The sequence below is a fragment of the Bufo bufo genome, chromosome 3 (genome assembly GCF_905171765.1).
Source record: "Bufo bufo chromosome 3, aBufBuf1.1, whole genome shotgun sequence".
NCBI lineage: Eukaryota > Metazoa > Chordata > Amphibia > Anura > Bufonidae > Bufo > Bufo bufo.
This window is the reverse complement of record NC_053391.1, coordinates 24,305,496-24,328,327: the sequence shown is the minus strand read 5'-3', so window position 1 is coordinate 24,328,327 and position 22,832 is coordinate 24,305,496.

Genomic DNA, 22,832 nt, shown 5'->3' with positions numbered 1-22,832 from the left:
AAATTTAGTTCACAGGTTGTAACTCTTAGTATCAGTTCATACTTTACTTATTTGGTCAGTTATGGGTCCGCACCCCTTTTCCTGCAGTCACGGTTCCACCACCTCAGCAGAAGGGAGCTGTGTTTCCTTCCCATCATCTATTGTCTCCTGATGCTCCTCCTCCTCCTCAGTCATTTCATCTGCAATCAATCACCAAGGCAATTGCAAAAAGACAACAGTACACATGCACTCATCCAATGGCGCAAAAGCTGAACGTGCTCCAGGCCAAGTTGCTGGTACTACAGTCCCTCCCTTATGATGTGGTGTACACTGCACTGATGGCTGTGCCAAGCCAAGGTGGAGAGTCCAAAGCAGTCATTACTTCTCCAAAAAGGCAGTACCAGCCCTGCACAGCTATGTTGAACAGAAGGTGGCCAGTCCTTGAGCCTGTCAATGTTTGCTAAAGTCATAGCAGCACTGACATGTGGAGCTGTAACTACGGGTCAAGGACAATATATGTCCTTACGGTCCACTGGGTAATTGTGGTTCATGCCCAGCCCACACCTAGCAACTTGGCCCAGATTGATGTCACTGCCGCCTCCACGGTCTTAAGCTGTGGGTCCTAGTTTGCAGGGCATGGGCAGTGTCACTTTGTTCATGCACCTAGTTTGCCTGGGCAAACTGAGTCACACGAGGGAGGAACTGCTCTGCGTCCACCATCAAGAAATTGAATCCTGACTGTCTCCTTGCCAACTTAAGAGTAGAACCATGGTCACCGACCAACGGGAAGAACATTGTGTCAGCTCTGCATCAAGCCATGCGCTCTGCATGGCGGCTGTGGTTAATGTGGTTGCGAAGCACACCCTTTTTTAGCTGCACAGGAAAGAATGGCATTCCCCAACATCACTTCATATGCAACGTTTCCACTTGTTGGGACTCCATCCTCCACATGTTGGACCGACTATAAGGAGCAGAGGAAGCCATAAATTATTTCTTGATGATGCAGGTGGACAGGAACATTCCCTTGTATAACTTGATGTTAGCCAGTGGCAGCTCATTACGTGACACCTGCCATTTGCCTTAGAGGAGGCCACTTTATTTGTCAGTCGCCAGGACTACAGGATGTACAACGTAATTACACTGCTTCATTTCCTGGAGATGCTACTAAATATGGCTGGACAGTAGACGGCCACCTAAGCCCTGTGGGGGCTGAACTGGAGGAGGAGGAGGACATTGACGCACAAGTAGGGATGAGCAAACCCGAACTGTATAGTTCGGGTTCGTACCGAATTTTGGGGTGTGTCCGTGACACGAACCCGAACCCGAACATTTTCGTAAAAGTCCGGGTTCGGATGTTCGGCGCTTTCTTGGAGCTTTTTGAAAGGCTGCAAAGCAGCCAATCAACAAGCGTCATACTACTTGCCCCAAGAGGCCGTCACAGTTATGCCTACTATTGGCATGGCTGTGATTGGCCAGTGCAGCATGTGACCCAGCCTCTATATAAGCTTGGGTCACGTAGCGCTGCACGTCACTCTGCTGATACAACTGTAGGGAGAGGTTGCAGCTGCGACGTTAGGGCGAGATTGGCAGTGATTAACTCTCCAAAAGACTTCATTCAGTGATCGATCTACAGCTGTGGATCATTGAACTGCTGCTATTCAATTGCTCACTGTTTTTAGGCTGCCCCAGAGCGTTTTTCATTCACTTTTTTCTGGGTTAATCGGCGGCCATTTTGTGTCTTGTGGTGCGCCAGCACAAGCTGCCACCAAGTACATTTAACCATCAATAGTGTGGTTATTTTTTGTCTATATCCTACATCAGGGTCAAGCTGTCATCAAGTGCATTTAACCATCAATAGTGTGGTTATTTTTTGGCCATATACTACATCAGGGTCAAGCTGAGCCTGTCACCAAGTTATTCTCAATAACTTCACACACACGCTACTGTTCAATTCCAAGTCTAATTCTGTGTGTAAACGTATATATCTGTCACCCAGCGCCTAAAAATAGGCCTCAAATTTATATTCATCCAAATCTGTCATTATTGCTTTAGCTGGTCAAGTTATTTAGTGTCCGTCAAAGCACAGTTTTTGTTCTGGGTTGAAATACAATTCCCAATTTTTCAATTCTCTAAATTAGTGGTTTCTGCTGTATCAGGCCTACTTTAAATCTATCCCTAAAAGGGTATATAAGATTCAAGGTGCAGATAGGGTCATTCTCAATAACTTCACACACATGCTACTGTTCAATTCCAAGTCTAATTCTGTGTGTAAACGTATACCTGTCACCCAGCGCCTAAAAAATAGGCCTCAAATTTATATTCATCCAAATCTGTCATTATTGCTTTAGCTGGTCAAGTTATTTGGTGTCCGTCAAAGCACAGTTTTTGTTCTGGTTGAAATACAATTTCCAATTTTGCAATTCTCTAAATTAGTGGTTTCTGCTGTATCAGGCCTACTTTAAATCTATCCCTAAAAGGGTATATAAGATTCAAGGTGCAGATAGGGTTATTATCAATAACTTCACACACACGCTACTGTTCAATTCCAAGTCTAATTCCGTGTGTAAACGTATACCTGTCACCCAGCGCCTAAAAAATAGGCCTCACATTTATATTCATCCAAATCTGTCATTATTGCTTTAGCTGGTCAAGTTATTTAGTGTCTGTCAAAGCACAGTTTTTGTTCTGGGTTGAAATACAATTCCCAATTTTGCAATTCTCTAAATTAGTGGTTTCTGCTGTATCAGGCCTACTTTAAATCTATCCCTAAAAGGGTATATTAGATTCAAGGTGCTGATAGGGTAATTCTCAATAACTTCACACACACGCTACTGTGCAGATCCAAGTCTAATTCTGTCCGTAAACGTATACCTGTCACCCAGCGCCTAAAAAATAGGCCTCACATTTATATTCATCCAAACCTGTCATTATTGCTTTAGCTGGTCAAGTTATTTAGTGTCCGTCAAAGCACAGTTTTTGTTCTGGGTTGAAATACAATTCCCAATTTTGCAATTCTCTAAATTAGTGGTTTCTGCTGTATCAGGGCCTACTTTAAATCTATCCCTAAAAGGGTATATTAGATTCAAGGTGCTGATAGGGATAATTCTCAATAACTTTAAACACACGCTACTGTGGCAGATCCAAGTCTAATTCTGTCCGTAAACGTATACCTGTCCACCCAGCGCCTAAAAAATAGGCCTCAAATTTATATTCAGCTAAATCTGTCATTACTGGTGTGCCTGTATTAGTGTAATACGGTACCTAAATAGATAGCCAGATAGTGTTAGGTGTCTGTAAAAAAAAAGGCCTGAATTTGAATTCAATACATTGGCCCGAATAATATTTTTTCTTGCTGGGAGAGGACGTGGCCGTTCTGCCACAGCCACACGTCCTAGTGTACCAACTACCTCAGGTCCCAGTAGCCGACAGCCATATTTGTGGGGCCAATGCCGTTCTAAGGATGGTAAGGCCTGAGTAGGTACAGGCATTAGTCAATTGGGGGTGGCCGACAGTGGATCCAGCACGTTCACATTATCTCCCACCCAGTCTTCTGTAGAAAGCGCACAGATGGCGCATGAAAACCAAGCCATCAGTCGTCACATCACCCCCATGCATATCAGGGGAAACTGTCTGAGCCTCAAGTTATGCAGCAGTCTCTTTTGCTGTTTGAAGACTCTGCTGGCAGGGTTTCCCAAGGGCATCCACCTAGACCTTCCCCAGCGTGGAAGACATAGAATGCACTAACGCACAACCACTTACAGTATGTTTCCTGATGATGAGGACATGGGAATACCACCTCAGCACGTCTCTGATGATGACGAAACACAGGTTCCAACTGCTGCGTTTTTCTGCAGTGTGCAGACTGAACAGGAGGTCAGGGATCAAGACTGGGTGGAAGACGATGCAGGGGACGATGAGGTCCTAGACCCCACATGGAATGAAGGTCGTGCCACTGACTTTCAGAGTTCGGAGGAAGAGGCCAGTGGTGAGACCGAGCCAACAGCGTAGCAAAAGACAAAGAGGGAGCAGTGGGCAAAAGCAGAAACACCCGCCGCCAAGAGACTCCGCCTGCTACTGACCGCCACCATCTGGGACCCGAGCACCCCAAAGGTGCTGACGACAAGACCCGAGTGGTTTGCACGCTGTGCCATCAGAGCCTGAAGCGAGGCATTAACGTTCTGAACCTTAGCACAACCTGCATGACCAGGCACCTGCATGCAAAGCATGAACTGCAGTGGAGTAAACACCTTAAAAACAAGGAACTCACTCAGGCTCCCCCTGCTACCTCTTCTGCTGCTGCCACCTCGGAGGAACGTTGGCACCTGCCGCCCAGCAAACATGGGATGTACCACCAACACCACCACCTGCGTCACCAAGCATCTCAACCATGTCACACGGCAGCGTTCAGCTCTCCATCTCACAAACATTTGAAGGAAAGCGTAAATTCCCACCTAGCCACCCTCGATCCCTGGCCCTGAATGCCAGCATTTCTAAACTACTGGCCTATGAAATGCTGTCATTTAGGCTGGTGGACACAGACAGCTTCAAACAGCTCATGTCGCTTGCTGTCCCACAGTATGTTGTTCCCAGCCGGCACTACTTCTCCAAGAGAGCCGTGCCTTCCCTGCACAACCAAGTATCCGATAAAATCAAGTGTGCACTGCGCAACGCCATCTGTGGCAAGGTCCACCTAACCACAGATACGTGGACCAGTAAGCACGGCCAGGGACGCTATATCTCCCTAACTGCACACTGGGTAAATGTAGTGGCGGCTGGGCCCCAGGCGGAGAGCTGTTTGGCGCACGTCCTTCCGCCGCCAAGGATCGCAGGGCAACATTCTTTGCCTCCTGTCTCCTCCTCCTCCTACTCAGCTTCCTCCTCCTCTTATTCCACCTGCTCATCCAGTCAGCCACACACCTTCACCACCAACTTCAGCACAGCCCGGGGTAAACGTCAGCAGGCCATTCTGAAACTCATATATTTGGGGGATAGGCCCCACACCGCACAGGAGTTGTGGCGGGGTATAGAACAACAGACCGACAAATGGTTGCTGCCGTTGAGCCTCAAGCCCGGCCTGGTGGTATGCGATAATGGGCGAAATCTCGTTGCAGCTCTGAGACTAGCTGATTTGACGCACATCCCTTGCCTGGCGCATGTGCTGAATTTGGTGGTGCAGAAGTTCATTCGCAACTACCCCGACATGTCAGAGCTGCTGCATAAAGTGCGGGCCCTCTATTCGCGCTTCCGGCGTTCACATCCTGCCGCTGCTCACCTGTCTGCGCTACAGCGTAACTTCGGCCTTCCCGCTCACGCCTCATATGCGACGTGCCACCAGGTGGAACTCCACCTTGCACATGCTGGACAGACTGTGCGAGCAGCAGCAGGCCATAGTGGAGTTTCAGCTGCAGCACGCACGGGGTCAGTCGCATTGCGGAACAGCACCACTTCACCACCAATGACTGGGCCCCCATGCGAGACCTGTGTGCCCTGTTGCGCTGTTTCGAGTACTCCACCAACATGGCCAGTGGCGATGACGCCGTTATCAGCGTTACAATACCACTTCTATGTCTCCTTGAGAAAACACTTAGGGCGAAGATGGAAGAGGAGGTGGCCCAGGAGGAGGAAGAGGAGGAGGAAAGAGGGGTCATTTTTAGCACTTTCAGGCCAGTCTCTTCGAAGTGACTCAGAGGGAGGTTTTTTTGCAACAGCAGAGGCCCAGATACAAATGTGGCCAGACAGGGCCCACTACTGGAGGACGAGGAGGACGAGGATGAGGAGGAGGTGGAGGAGGATGAGGATGAAAGCATGTTCACAGCGGGGTGGCACCCAACGCAGCTCGGGCCAATCACTGGTGCGTGGCTGGGGGGAAACGCAGGACGTGACGATACGCCTCCCACAGAGGACAGCTTGTCCTTACCTCTGGGCAGCCTGGCACACATGAGCAACTACATGCTGCAGTGCCTGCGCAACGACAGCAGAGTTGCCCACATTTTAACGTGTGCGGACTACTGGGTTGCCACCCTGCTGGATCCACGGTACAAAGACAATGTGCCCACCTTACTTCCTGCACTGGAGCGTGATAGGAAGATGCGCGAGTACAAGCGCACGTTAGTAGACGCGCTACTGAGAGCATTCCCAAATGTCACAGGGGAACAAGTGGAAGCCCAAGGCGAAGGCAGAGGAGGAGCAAGAGGTCGCCAACGCAGCTGTGTCACGGCCAGCTCCTCTGAGGCAGGGTTAGCATGGCAGAGATGTGGAAAAGTTTTGTCACCACGCCACAGCTAACTGCACCACCACCTGATACGGAACGTGTTAGCAGGGGGCAACATTTCACTAACATGGTGGAACAGTACCTGTGCACACCCCTTCACGTACTGACTGATGGTTCGGCCCCATTCAACTTCTGGGTCTCCAAATTGTCCACGTGGCCAGAGCTAGCCTTTTATGCCTTGGAGGTGCTGGCCTGCCCGGCGGCCAGCGTTTTGTCTGAACGTGTATTCAGCACGGCAGGGGGCGTCATTACAGACAAACGCAGCCGCCTGTCTACAGCCAATGTGGACAAGCTAACGTTCATAAAAATGAACCAGGCATGGATCCCACAGGACCTGTCCATCCCTTGTGCAGATTAGACATTAACTACCTCCCCTTAACCATATATTATTGTACTCCAGGGCACTTCCTCATTCAATCCTATTTTTATTTTCATTTTACCATTATATTGCGGGGCAACCCAAAGTTGAATGAACCTCTCCTCTGTCCTGGGTGCCGGGGCCTAAAAAATATCTGATAGTGGCCTGTTCCAGTGGTGGGTGACGTGAAGCCTGATTCTATGCTATAACTTGAAGACTGATTCTCTGCTGACATGAAGCCAGATTCTCTGTTATGGGACCTCTCTCCTCTGCCTGGGTGCCTGGGTCTAAATATGCGACAATGGACTGTTGCAGTGGTGGGTGACGTGAAGCCTGATTCTCTGCTATGACATGAAGCCTGAATCTCTGTTATGGGACCTCTCTCCTCTGTTTGGGTGCCGGGGCCTAAAAATATGTGACAGTGGCCTGTTCCAGTGGTGGGTGACATGAAGCCTGATTCTCTGCTATGGGACCTCTCTCCAATTGATATTGGTTAATTTTTATTTATTTTATTTTTATTTTAATTCATTTCCCTATCCACATTTGTTTGCAGGGGATTTAACTACATTTTGCTGCCTTTTGCAGCAATAGGGGAATTATTACTACTTCATTCCCAATTAGTACACCTACCCACAGCATCCAGGTTACACAGCGCCGGCATCTGTTATAATTCCCCGACTACTTCGTTCATATAGTTCACACTTAGAGTACATCGAGACCATACAGAGTTGGACTCCTCTCATCGCTCACTTCCAGAATTTAGATCAAGCAAGGCTTTAAGTCAAACTCAATATTTAATCCATGCGGCTGCAGCGTGCCCAGTTTGTAAATCCATTCCACTTCACTTTTATTGATTTGAGCTACTGGATCCCCTCCCCGCCATTTGTAATTAACTTGTTCGACTCCCACAAATAAAAGTCCACTGGGGTCTTTATTGTGCATCTTTTTAAAATGTGATGAAACACTGAGTCTCAATTCCCTTCTTAATATTCCTAATATGCTCTTGGACCCTAGTCTTCAATTTTCTCATAGTCCGTCCAACGTACTGGAGTCCACAAGGGCACTCCAGTACGTAAATGACCCCCGAGTGCTCGCATGTAATCTGCTCTTCAATTTTGAATCTTGATCCCTCCTTAGTGGACTGGACTTCACAACAATTTAATCTCCTATTCTCCATCTTGCGGTTTTTACAAGGAAGACAAAAACCGCACCATGTAAATTTGTTCTTATTGGTCTTTTTTTCTTTCATGGAAATATAACTCTGGACTAGACGGCTGACACGAGTCACTTTATGTGGTACCAACTTTGTCTGAAACCGACCCTGATCGTTCCAAAGTGTGGCCCTGGGCAAAATGGAAAGTGGGGCCCTAAACCCTGAAATACAGTTGGTACATGATATCTAATGTATCCAGTCAAAAGGAACAATTCATTTTTTACAACAGTCCGGGGATCACCGTCTCGTATAGATTACCTATTTACTACAAGCTATCTGCAATCTGCTATTCTTGACAAGGTCACATCTGATCATAGAAAACAGAAGAACTCAAAAGACAATTTGTTGATGGTTCAGAAAGTGGTGGAGTCATGTTGCAGAGGAAGGAGACATGAAATGTCGGGGGGGTGGATAAATGCACAGTCGGGGAATAACTTGTAAGCTTCTCCTTTTATGTTGCTTTATTTTCCACAAAAACCTGGACTGTTATCTGAGCAGGGATATCACCATCTGAATGACTGGAGTAGTAGTCACTGTGAGGCTAAAGTCCAGGTGACGATGTCTCACTATTGTTGTGTAGACAATTACATGTCTCTGCGAATGTGAAGACTATACACAAGGTGCGGCCTCATCTACACATTCCGGTTTGGCAATGTTTTCATGATTTTTAAAAACGTTATTTGCATTTGTTTAATAAGGATTCAACAATTTTATTCTATTTCATTTGCACATTTTAACCCCCTTAAGGACCTATGACGTACATGTACGTCATATCTGGCCGGGACTTAAAGACCAGTGACGTACATGTACGTCATGCTGATCGGGCGGGTGCAGGAGCTGATAGCCGGACCCTGCTGTATGCTCCGGCATCGGTGAAAACACAGATGCCGGCGCATTAACCCTCGCACTACCGCAGTCACCACTGACCGCTGCACGTGCAGGATCGTGCCGGGTTCGGGGTGACCATCGGGTCCCTGCGCTGCAGTGACGGGGACCCAATGGCAGGGAAGGCAGCCCGATGCCTTCCGTGACAGCCTTTGAGATCCAGACCCCTGGATCTAGCAGGAAGCAGGCTGTAAGTGTATTACAATGAGACGGATCACAAACCATCAACTTTCTAAAGGTGGTGGACTCATGTTATGCTAGTGACTGCATCGTCAGCAACTTAACACTTTCAGCCAATGCATTACAATACAGAAGTATTGTAATGCATTGTAAAGGGGATCAGACCCCCAAAAGTTAAAGTCCCAGAGTGGGACAAAAAATAAAGTGAAAAAAGAAGTTAGGAAAATAATGTTTTGCAAAAAAAATTAAAGTTTCAAGAAGAAAAAAAAAAAAAAAAAGTCCTTTTCCTCAAAAAAAGAAAAAAAACAATTGTAAAAAATAGGGAAAAAAAGAAAAGTAGACATATTAGATATCGTTGCGTCCGTATAGGACGGCTCTATAAAAATATCACATGACCTAACCCCTCAGGTTAACACCTTTAAAAAAATAAAATAAAAACTGTGCTGAAAAACATTTTTTTGTCACCATACATCACTAAAAGTGCAACACCAAGCGATCAAAATAGAACCAATCTAATCATCACCTCATCCTGCAAAAAATGAGCCCCTACCTAAGACAATCACCCAAAAAAATAAAAAAAAATATGGCTCTCAGAATATGGAGACACTAAAACATGATTTTTTTCTGTTTCAAAAATGCTGTTATTGTGTAAAACCTAAATAAATACAAACAGTAGACATATTAGGTATCGCCGCGTCCGTAAGAACCTGCTGTATAAAAATATCACATGACCTAACCCCTATTTTAAAAAAAATGAAAAAAATTGTGTCAAAAAAGACATTTTTTGTCACCTTACATCACAAAAAGTGTAATACCAAGCGATCAAAAAGTCATATGCACCCTAAAATAGTACCAATTAAACCATCATCTCATACTTCAGAATATAGAGACACTATTTTTTCTAAAATGCTTTATTATGTAAAACTGAAACAAACAACCAAAATATTTGGTATTGTCGTGTTCGTAACAACCTGCTCTATAACAATACCACATGATCTAACCTTTCAGATAAACATTGTAAATAAAAAATAAAAACGGTGCCCAAACAGCTATTTTTTGTTACCTTGCCTCACAAAAAGTTTAATATAGAGCAACCAAAAATCATATGTACCCTAGAATAGTAACAAACCTGCCACCTTATCCCGTAGTTTCCAAAATGGGGTACATTTTTTTGGAGTTTCTACTCTAGGTCTTCAAATGTGACATGGCAATTTAAAATTATCCCAGTGAAATCTGCCCTCCAAAAACCATATGGCATTCCTTTCCTTCTGCGCCCTGCCATGTGCCCGTAAAGCAGTTTACAACCACAGGTGGGGTGTTTCTGTAAACTACAGAATCAGGGTAATAAATATTGAGTTTTGTTTGGCTGTTAACCCTTGCTTTGTTACTGGAAAAAATGTATTAACCTCTTACGGACACAAGGCGCACAGGTACGCCCTGATGTCCGAGTACTTAAGGACACAGGGCGTACCTGTACAGTCGGTGATCGGAACGGGGTGCTTGCTGAAATCATTCAGCAGGCACCCTATGACAATGCCGAGGGGAGTCCTGTGACCCCCTTGTATCAGCAATCGCTGAAAACTGCAGGTCAATTCAGACCTGCGATTTGCAGCGTTTCCGGGTCATTCGGGTCTCCGATGACCCGGAATAGGAGGGTTATCGGTGGTGTAATATACACCACCAATCACCCTCCGTAGATCCTGTGAGGTGGCGGTGATGCCACCTCTCAGGATCGCCTGTGATTGGCTGGATGGATGGAAGGACGGAGACCCACTCTCCCCGCCCACAGACTTCCGTGTGAGCAAGGAGAGAGGAGCCTTGTGTCAGTCCCTCTGCCTCCCACGCGATCCACCGCCATCTGTGGCCCCTGAGCCACCATAAAGTGCCATCTGGCACATAAACATTTAGGGAGAGCTTTAGGTTAGGCAGGGAGAGTGAAAAAAATAGTTTATTTTTGTGTGCAGCACCCGGATCTGAGGGTGTCTGGGGTCCACAGCACTCCAGGGGTGCTGCAGCTTGCCCCTCCCTCCCCACACATTATTATTTTTTTGTAGGTGCGCTGACTGTGGCCGACACTCTTAGCCGTAAAAGAGCGTACGGTCACTGTTTAGTGCATCGCCCACCCCACCGCAGGGTATACGTAAAAACACACCGTCCCCGTCCCACACACACACACTCCTCTTTAGTTTTAAAAGATGAAAAATTTGAAAAATGCTGCTCAACTTTGAAAGCCCTCTAACTTCTTAAAAACTAAAAACATGTCAACTTTATGATGCCAACATAAAGTAGACATATTGAATATGCGAATCAATATATAATTTATTTGGCATGTCCATTTTTCTTACAAGCAGAGAGTTTCAAAGTTAGAAAAATTCTAAATTTTCAAATTTTTCATGAAATTTTCAAATTTTTCACAAAGAAATGAGGTATCGGCAAAAAAGTACCACTAACATAAAGTAGAATATTTCACGAAAAAACTATCTCGGAATCAGTATGATAGTTAAAAGCATCCCAGAGGTTTAATGCATAAAGTGACACGTGTCAGATTTGCAAAAAATGGCCTGGTCCTTAAGGTGAAAATGACCCCGGTCCTTAAGGGGTTAAAATGGAAATTCTGCCACAAAAAAGTGAAATTCTGAAATTTCATCTACATTTTTCTTTAATTCTTGTGGAACACCTAATTGGTGAACAAAGATTGTAAAATAAGTTTTGAATACCTTGAGGGGTGCAGTTTCTAAAATGGGGCCATTTCTGGGTGGTTTCTATTATGTAAACCTCACAAAGTGACTTTAGACCTGAACTGGTCCTTAAAAAGTGGGTTTTGCTTCTAAGCCTTCTAACGTCCCAAAAAAGAAAATGTCATTTACAAAATGATCCAAACATGAAGTAGACGTATGGGAAATGTAAAGTAATAAATATTATAGGAGGTATCACTATCTGTTTTAAAAGCAGGGACATTTTTTATATATAAAAATGAAATATTTTGACTCAAATTTACCACTGTCATGAAGTACAATATGTGACGAGAAAACAGAATGGCTTGGATAAGTAAAAGCGTTTTAAAGTTCTCACCACATAAAGTGACACAGGTCAGATTTGCAAAAAATGGCCTTGTCCTTAAGGTGAAAAATGGCAGGGTCCTGAAGGGGTTAAAAGAGATAACTTTTTTTGTAGTGAACACATGAAAAATTGTTATTCTGCTGTTGCTTTTTGAGTTTGTTATTCCAAACATACAGTTTGTTTTAATCTTTTGCACAGTAAACACATTATTATTTTTTTTTTTTACATTTTGTGCATCTCTACATTTAATGGCCCATAGCATTTGTGCTTTTCTTGAAATCTAGCTGCATAAGAGCTTGTTTTAAAGGACAAGTTACAGTTTCCATTGGTAAGATTGCCTTCTTAATTGTATTCTTGTGAGATGGAATGATTGAAATAAACAACTATGGCATTTTTATATTACATTACTTATCATTTCTTATTTTGTTTAGTGCTAATCTTCATGGGATCTGCTCATCGCCCATTTAATACACTGTAACACTTCTGATTTGCAATGTATTACACTAGTTACTGTAAAAACTGATATTATGCATAATCAGCCCTGGTAAAGAGAGGTTCTCATCGGCAACTGAACATGGTAGACCTATGGGACATTGCTGGACCTTAATTTTAGATAGTAACCCTACAAAACCTAACAATAAATCATGGAGGGTAATAGGGTGAGAAAGGAAGCACTCTCCCTCCTTAATATCAGTTAAATGTTGATACAGTGTGGTTCCTGGCATGTAATGGGTTAAACTGTCAGGATTGGAGTTATCTATGATCCTGTCAATGAGAGCAGGACACCAGCTGTATAATATAGTGGCCAATGGTGTAATGTTGAGGGCATAGCTCGTGTACCCACACCATTACAGGGTCTCAGTAGTATGTCACTGAGCATTACAATTACCTAGGAGACGTAGCGTGTGGTCCGGGCCTCATACGCCTCCATAACTAGCAGGCTCCAATGCCTTTATAAGGCCCATGGTGGCCATAGCAGCCATCAGTTAGATAAGGAGTCTCCTCAATCTGCAAACTCTGTACATGGTACGGTCAGCATTACCAGTGGCATCTGAGGGTTTTATCAGTGATGTCAGTGGCAGGGCCTGATTGGGAACTGAATGTGACCCTGGAAAAAAACCGTGAAGTGTCCCCATGTTGTAGGCGGGTCCAAACTGACAGAAGGCAGGGTGACATAATTAGGCAGGGCCAGCAATACCATAGTGCATACTATACTGCCCCAGCTTAACCAAATACCACAGAGCAGCACAAACTACTGCCATCTGCCGCACAGTATTCAACTGTATTGTTAACTCAAGATATTGTGCTACAAGGACATGCTGCCATGAGACTTCTAATATGTGCTTCTCTCCCACCAGGGGCGTAGCTTTGTGACAAGAGTATATCCAGCCTTTCTGTTGTCTGGGATGACAATTGAAACAGCAAACCCCCCCCCATCATGCTAAATCCTCAACCCAACGCATGAAATGTTTAAACACGCTGTAGATCAGGCATCCTCAAACTGCGGCCGTCCAGCTGTTGTAAAACTACAACTCCCACAATGCCCTGCTGTAGGCTGATACCTGTAGGCTGTTCGGGCATGCAGGGAGTTGTAGTTTTGCAACAGCTGGAGGGCTGCAGTTTGAGGAAGCCTGCTGTAGATGAACACAGTTATGCATTTACTTATAGCTATGTGTGTCAGTGTAACTCAGTCATGATTTACTAATCATGTCATTGCATTCAAGAGCTTACGGAGCCGTGAGAAAAAGAGCAAAAAAATCATAAAACATTAAAGAGCTAAAATTCTAAATCCTAGAAGAATACTAACTAATTTCAAGGGCATTTGAAGTTTCAAACCCAATTTTTTTTTAAGTTTTGCAAATCAGAACAAACTGAATCTCAATAGGTTTGCTCATCTTTAGTTCTGTCCATGCCATAACTGCTGCTCCAGGTGTCCACCAAGGCGTATACCTTGTGCACAGTGATAATCGCAAAGAGTGACCCAAGTTATCCACCATGAGAGAGAACAAGGTGGGGTGGCTTTTTGGGAGAAATAATGCCAGCTATTTTTTTTCCAATGAGACGGAGCACAAACCATCAACTTTCTAAAAGGTGGTGGACTCTACCAAATGTTATGCTAGTGACTGCGTCGTTATCAACTTGGCCGGGTGGGAATTGAGCTTAACACTATTGGATTGCTGGGCATGTAAATTTGTTTCGTGGCCATGCATTCCATGATCGATGGCTGACGAAGAAGCAGAGGAGAAATCTGAGCAGGAGAAGCAGAAAGTGATGACGACAATTTGAAAGACACCGTACCGCCCGTTGATGAGGCTGCCACAAGGGAGATCAGGAGATGGAAGAAGCCATTGTTGCGGATACTGGTGGCCACCTTCGTTTGCCAACAGGATGGGGTGATGCTGCTTCATGTGGTTCAGGCAGACTGGTACAATGGTCTGAACTCGCCCAGTATGCACCGTCTGTTCTCTCTTGCCCAGCCTACAGTGTCATCTCAGAGAGGATATTCAGCATGGTAGTGGACGTTATGACTAGAGATGAGCAATTTGAAAAAAAAAAAATTGATTCGAACATTTAGCTAACTTCCCGAAAAGATTTGATTCTATCCAAATTTATTTGTGAAATAGCTGCGTTAAAAAACAGCTATTTCACGGCTGCAGAGAGACTGTATATTGGTGTAGAACACTGTTCATTGGATAAACATGCATAAGTAGTCCGCTGTGGTAGTGAAACAGTTACTTTGTATCTGTGTGAAAGGCAAGTGCGAGGTGTTACTCTTAGAATCACTTCACACTTTACTTATTTGGTCAGTTAAGGGGCCAAAACTGAACAAATAACTCAAGTATGAACTCAGCCTTGCAGGTCAATGTTAGCGCCAAGTATAGAGAACCGTGCAGTGGCCCAAGATTCTACTATAAAGTGAAAGAGCGCACTCCTTTTACACCGTCAGCTGATTCCACATAGATTTCTACAGAAACTGTTCTGTTACACGCTTATACAAGTAGTGGCCCCATGACATTGGAGTGGAGAGGGTGTCAGCAGGAAGTTTCTGTTGATGTCACAGTTTATTTTGCCCTTCTTCTGATCCGTCATAAGAACAACATCCAAAAAATGGATTCTGTCTTTTGAGCATCCGCTTTCATATGGTCAGCATTTGGTCAGTAATCCATCAGTATTGCTATGGCCAAAAAAAAAAGAAGAAGAGAAAAACAGGGGTTGATCCAAAACAGAGATGACACATTAATGGAAAGTTTGCATGTCTTCTGTGTTTTGTACCAACTTCTGCATTTGGCTTCCAAATCATGAGCAAATCCTGATGCAAAATAGGGCCTGTGTGGTACAGGCATCATGGCTGCTCGAAAGACAGGGTCCTTGTGTTTCTTATTTTTCCATCCTTCTGACAGATAAGAAGAAGGATAAAATAAATGTCAACAATGATGTCAAGGCCAAACAGGGACAATAGTGGCCCCGTCATACAGTGGGGAGGGTGGCAAGCGCATGAAGAGTCAACACAGTGGCCCAGTTACATTATGGGGAGGGTGGGAACCGTATGAGGAGTCACAGTGGTCAGTCACAGAGTGGTGAGGTGGCAACCGAATGAGGAGTCAACATAGTGGCCCAGTTACAGAGTGGTGAGGTGGCAACCGCATGATGAGTCAAAACAGTAGCCTAGTCACAGAGTGGGGAGGTGGGGGACAACAGCAGTGGCAGTAACAGCACAAGATGGTGGGTGGCAGTAGGAGAACATGGCAGCAGGTGTGTGGCATCAGGGGGGTGGAAGCATCAGAATAGTGGCTGAAGCAGATGGCCAGAAGAAATGAGTCTCTTTTCACAAAGTTTGGGTGTGGCACTGAGAATTATCTAGTCTAGTGCATCAGGCACTGGTGTGTGGAAATCCTGGCTGATTCATCTTCACAAAGGGCAGTCTCTCCAGATTTTGGGTGAAAATGCCACACTAAACCCCTGCCCTGATGCTACACTACTGCCCGAAATGGAAAGCTTGTCCAGGGCAAATTCGGCCAGTTGGGGCCACAAATTAAGCTTGGCTGCCCAGTAGTCCAGGGAATCTTGGATGTCAGATGGCAGGTTAGAGTCCAAATATGCCACCACCTACTGGTTCAGATTCTGTTCCATGTCTTGCTGCTGCTGCTGCTGGTGTGTGGTTTCTTCACTCGTCGCCCTCTAGCTCCTCCTGCTCCTCTCCTATCACTTGTGCAGAAAAAACACCCATTTCTGTATACATTGCTTGTTTGTGAATGTCCTAATCCTGCTTCTCCTCCTCCTCCAATTAAACCCCTACAGGGCTTAGCTGGCCGTGAGATGTAGGCACCACGTCTCCTGTCCCCTGACCAGCCAGATTTAGCAGCATCTGCTCCAGGACATGAAGGAGTGAAATGAAGTAGTTCATCTTATAGTCCTGACAACTGACAAATAAAGTGGCCTCCTCAAAGGGCCTGAGCAAACGGCAGGTGTCACGCATGATGTGCCACTGGCTAATGTCGACGTTACACAGGGGAGTGATCCTGTCCGCCTGCATCATCAAGAAATTGTTTATGGCCTGCCACTGCTAATATAGTCGGTCCAACATGTGGAGGGTGGAGTTCCAACAGGTGGAAACGTCACATATCAGGGAATCTTGGGAAACATTATTCTGTGTAAGAGTGGCTGAAGTGCATTCACAGTTTCCTGGACATTTTCAGGATGTCTTGCAGATGGATGGAAGACTTCAGGAACCACTTTACATCCATATTAAAGACGTACGCCACGCAGGGCGCATAGCTCAACCCTTATTAATCAGCGCCAACACAATGTTCTTCCTGTTGTCGGTGACCATGGCTCCTATTTTCACTTGGCAAGGAAACAGCCAAGATTCGATTTCTTGATGGAGTGTAACTCTGTTCGCCCAGGCAAACCAGGTGCATAACAGTGTGACACCGGCGTCTCTCTCCACAGGACTCACAGCTTGAGAACGTGGAGGCGGCAGTGCCGTCACCTTGTCGAGTTGCTGGTGTGGCTGGGCAGGAACCACATTTACCCAATGGGCCGTAAAGGACATATATTGTTCTTGACTGTAGTTGAAGCTCCACACTTCTGCGCTGCTGTGAACTTTAGCAGACATCAACATGCTCAAGGACTGGCCCACCTTCTGTTTAACATACGTGTGCAGGGCTGGTACTGCCTTTTTGGAAAAGTAATGATGACTTGGGACTTTCAACCTTAGCTTGGCACAAGCCATCAGTTCTCTGAAAGGTGCAGAGTCCACCACGTGGAAAGAGAGGGACTGTAGTACCAGCAACTTGGCCAGGAGCATGTTCAGCTTCTGCACCTTTGGATGAGTGCATGCATACTGTTGTCTTTTTGAAATTGCCTCAATGATCGATTGCTGACAAAACGAGTGATAAGGAGTAGAAGGAGGAGCAGGAGCATCAGGACCAGTAGATGATGGGAAGGAAACACAGCTTCCTTCTGCTGAGGTGGTGGAGCCTTGACTGCTAGAGAATGAGTGCGGGCCATTGGGTGATGCAGCATTTGCTGCATCAGGCTGTACCTCTACATTAGCGCCACGGTTTTCCCAGGCCACTTCATGCTGATGCTGCATGTGTTGACGCAGGGCCATGATGCCAACATTGGCACCCTGGCCACGCTTCACCTTCTGCCCACAGGTAATACAAATGGCCATGCTGACATCCTCCGGCGGCTTGATAAAAAATTCCCACACGGCCGAGTATGGCATTTTCCCTCCACCATTTTGTGCTGACTGTCTGCTACCGCTGCCTTTGTGAACCCATGCACCAACAGGTAGGCTCCTGTATAGCAGACGGTCTCCCCTGAGCATGTTTGGCTCCAGATCTCACGCTGCTGCCAGCTTGCTGACTAATGACCATGCTACCACCCTGCTGTCTCAGCGGTTGCCTCACGCACAAGCTGGCACCCTCTTCTCCTAATGATCATGAAGCCACCTCTTCACCCGGCTACCATGTGCGATCAGCTATATCATCATCCACTACTCTCTGCACATCACTGATGTTACCCTCACCAGTCTCAGGGCCACGTACCTGACCACTCGCAACATCATCGTTGCTACTTGCCAGCCTACTGGGGGAAGCAGTGGATCTCTCTTCCACATCTTGGCTGGGCAGTAGCTGCTGACTGTCCTCTAGAAGCTTGTCCTTCCTGAAAAGTGGAGCCCAGCCACAATACTTCTCGAGCAGAAGTAACAAAAAATTAAAGAGGCAGGTTCAGGACAGGTAGGTGCAGAGAGCTTGTTTCTGGGCCATGCCATCTATGTGTGGTGCAATAGGAACCCACCGACTCCTGGCTGAGAGTGTCTGATGTCACTTGCGACAAAGTTGAAAACCGAGTCAACCATTCACGGACAGCTGGGTTGCGGGTCAAAACACGACCGCTGGGTGACACTGGCAACTCTGGCCTGTCCCTGTGACTGCTGCTACCATTCTCTCTTCTTCTGCTGCTACTTTTGCCATCTTCAGCAACATTTTGACCACTACCCGTTCCCTTAGAAGGCCCTGTCACCTGTCTGTCAGAATATCACTTTCGTCAAAAGAATGAGTCGTAGATCCATGCAGCTTTTCACAATCTTCCATCTGAGGCCGATAACTAGATCTGCTCAGTGGGTGCCCTATCATGCCACTGCTCCTGTCTGCCTGCCTACCACCATGTTGTGTGCTGTACAGTTACTGCCACCATCATGCCACTGCCTGCCTTCCGCCCATCATGTTCTGTGACATATAGCTGCTGCCACCATCATGCCACTGCCTGCCTAACACCATGTTGTGTGCTGTACAGCTACTGCCACCACCATGCCACTGCCTGCCTTCCACCAATCATGTTCTGTGACATATAGCTGCTGCCACCACCATGCCACTGTCTGCCTTCCTACTATCATATTGCTGCTGCTAATCCCCATATTGCCACTTCCATTACCTGCTACTTAATTGCCACTACTACTACCATCCTCCTAAACAGCGCACACACATCTTCTGCCTTGTTTGTCCCCAGCAATTTTGCAAATTCCTTCATAGTTCCTATCAGATAATCTATAAAAGATTTAATTTTACAAACTAACTCCGCCAGAAGTTTTCCGGGGTAACCTGTTCAGTCATTTATTCTGTAACGGTCTTCCATTTTAATATTTTCCTTTCTGCAGATTCTTTATATACTTTTGCTCCGCTTCTGACACTGCTCCCATCAACTCACATTTAACTATTCTTACTCTACAATTAAATGAATTATCTAATAATTATAAAAAAATGAAAATAGGACTTTACACAATACACGATAATCTCTTTCTAAGGGCTCGTTCACATGAACGTGTGAAGGCCGTGCCCGTGCTGTGGACCGCAAATTGCGGTCCGCAATGCACAGGCACCATCCGTTGGGCAGGCGCATGTGGATCGTAGACCTATTCACTTGAATGGGTCCGCAATCCTTGCGTTCCGCCAAAAAATAGAGCAAGTTCTATCTTTTTGGGGTTGCGGAATCACGGAACGGCACCCCAGAAAGCACTCGGACCCATTGAAATGAATGGGTCCGCATCTGTGATGTGGAATGGCCATGGAACGGTGCCCGTGTATTGCGGATCCACAAATGCGGTCCACAATATGGAAACAGGCATCAGGTGCATGTCCTTTTTCACAGAGCATGTCCTTTCTGCCGCAGCTCTCGTCCTGTCCATGTTATTCCTGCTGGCACCTGTGATGGCTTCTAACCATGGAAAGGGCTGGTGACCGATGAAGGCTATAAGTGAGCATGTGCGTCCTCCTCAGTAATGTTACTTAGGTGGATAGAGAAATAAGTAAAACATCAAACAGCAGGTGGCGCTATACAGGTATATTTTAATAAATAACTTAGCGGCTATATTACATTATAATTACATGCAAATACAAGAGAGTTGATTCCATCCTAATTGAATCACAAGGTCACTTTGGACAAATGGGACTCAAACTAACTTTAAGAGATTTGCTGATCTATAGTTGTAGTAATAATAGTTTTCTGTATTATATCCAGATATTTGTAGAGGTTGTACAGGATTAGAACTTGTGGCTGCTTTCTTAGAGAAACAGCCCCACATCTGTCCACAGGTTATGTCTGGTATTGCAGTATGGCACAGCGGTGAACAGGAAGAGAGAAGGTAGACGGCACGTGTGCACTGCATGCGCCGTCTACTCATAGGCAGGTCAGTGGGCGATCTGGTTGTCAGACCCCCAATGATCTGATATTGATGACCTATTCTTCAGGGTTAAGGCATATTTTAATTTTTGCTTTTTGGATTTTTCTGCCCCTCGTTCCAATAACCATAACTTTTCTATTCTTTTGTTGACATAGATATATGAGGGCTTATTTTTTGTAGGACATCATGCATTTTTTAATGCCAGCATTTTATTTACCATATCTTGTATTGGAAAGGGTGAAAAAATTATTTGTGTGGAAAAATTGAAAAAAATATATAAAATTCTGTAAATATTTGGGGGGTTTTGACATCACAGCGTTCACTGTGAACTAATTATTTTTGTATTACTACTTTAAAAAACCTTCAATCTTTTGATAAAAAAATAAATTTTCTTTGCTTTGCCATATAACTTTTATATTTCAGTCTACAAAGCCATATAAGGGCTTGTTTTTTGCATAACGAACACAATTTTTTATTGGTACCATTTTGGCGGTATGTACGGCGTTCACAGTACAGGATTTTTTTTATAGTTCAGACATTTTCACACATAGCGATCCATAATATGTTTATTTTTTAATTGTTTATATATTTTTATATGTAAAATTGGGAAAGGAGGCGATTTAAACTTATATTGCTGTTTTATTTTTTTTTCTTTCACTTTATTTTTTTTTAAATAACAATACTCACCTATTCACTCTAATAGATCTCTATTAGGTCTCATGCACACGACTGTATGTATTTTGCAGTGCACAAAAAACAGATCCGCAAAAAGCATGGATGACATCTGTGTGCATTTCGTATTTTCGAGAATGGAACGTCTGACCCCTAAGAGAACAGTACTATCCGCAATACAAACAATAATAGGACATGTTCTTTTTCTTTGCAGAAGGGACATACGGAAATGAAATGCACACGGAGTAACTTCAGGTTTTTTTACGGACCCATTGAACTGAATGGTTCTGCATATAATCCGCAAAAAAAACGAACAGACACTGAAAGAAAATATATTCGTGTGCATGAGCCCTTAGGGTGAATAGGATTTTTACTCTCTCCATTCTGAGCTGTGCCTCATTCACAGCTTAGTATGAAGAACTCCATGGCAGGCCTGGATCGCTTCAGCAGCGTCCACGCTGCCATGGCAACCGATCGGAAGGCAAAGGGTACTGGCACGCAGTGCAGTTCTGACATGCATTCAGGATGCAGTTTTCAATTTAGCCAGTTTGGCAGCCTCGTTAACCCTTGGTGTTCTGCATAGTGGGAATGATTTAATAAATTTCAGCTAGCTACAATAGAAAACTGCATCCTGAATGCATGTCAGAACTGCACTGCGTGCCAGCACCCACAGGGAGCAGCATCCCTCTGCATTCATTCAAAGGTGCCGCGATCTGCGTTAATCACAGCATTTGAGGGGTTAAATTATGGGCAAGGCACAATCGTCGCTCCCTGTCAGTGCGGGCGGATGTCGGCTGTATGATATAGCCAGCAGCCACCTTGTATAGAGTGGGCCCGCTGCAGAGGTCCGCTCCATATATCCCCTCAGGCATTATGACGTACAGTTACGTCATATTGCGTGAAGGGGTTAAAAGCCTGGACAACCCCTTTAATTTACAGCCAAGGCATTTCCCACATTTTGTATATTAAATAGGCTTCTCTCTTGTGTGATTTATCAGGTGTCTCACAAAATTTGATTTCTCAGTTAAACACTTTCCACATTCAGTGCATGAAAATGGTTTCTCTCCTGTATGAATTCTCAGATGTTTATCAAGATGTTCTTTCCGATTAAAACATTTCTCACATTCAGGACATAGAAATGTTTTCTCTCCTGTATGAATTTTCTGATGTCTTTTATAAGCTGATTTATGAGCAAAACATTTCTCACATTCGGGACATGAATATGGTTTCTCTCCTGTGTGAGTTCTCAGATGTTTATCAAGATGTGCTTTCTGAATAAAACATTTCTCACATTCAGGACATGAATATGGTTTCTCTCTTGTGTGAGCTCTCAGATGTGCATTAAGATGTGCTTTCTGATTAAAACATTTCCCACATTCAGGACATGAATATGGCTTCTCTCCTGTGTGAGCTCTCAGATGTGTATTAAGATATGCTTTCTGTTTAAAACATTTCTCACATTCGGGACATGAATATGGTTTCTCTCCTGTGTGAGTTCTCAGATGTGTATCAAGCTGTGCTTTCTGATTAAAACATTTATCACATTCAGAACATGGATATGGCTTCTCTCCTGTATGAGCTCTCAGATGTGTATTAAGATATGCTTTCTGATTAAAACATTTCCCACATTCAGGGCATGAAAATGACTTCTCCCCTGTGTGAGTTCTCTGATGTATCTCAAGAATTGATTTCTTACTAAAACACTTTTCACATTCGGTACATAAAAATCCCTTCTCAACGTTCTGGATTCTCTGATGTTTTGCAAGACTTGATTTATCACTAAAACACTTCCCACATTCAGAACATGAAAATGGCTTCTCTTCTGTGTGAATTATCAGATGAGTCTCAAGATGATGTTTACGTTTAAATGACATCCTACATTCAGGACATGAAAATGGGTTTGCTCCTGTGGAAATTCTTTGATGTTTCACAAGTCTTGATTTCTCATTGAAATATTTCCCACATTCAGGACATGAAAATGGCTTCTCTCCTGTGTGAATTCTCTGATGCACCCCAAGACTTGAAC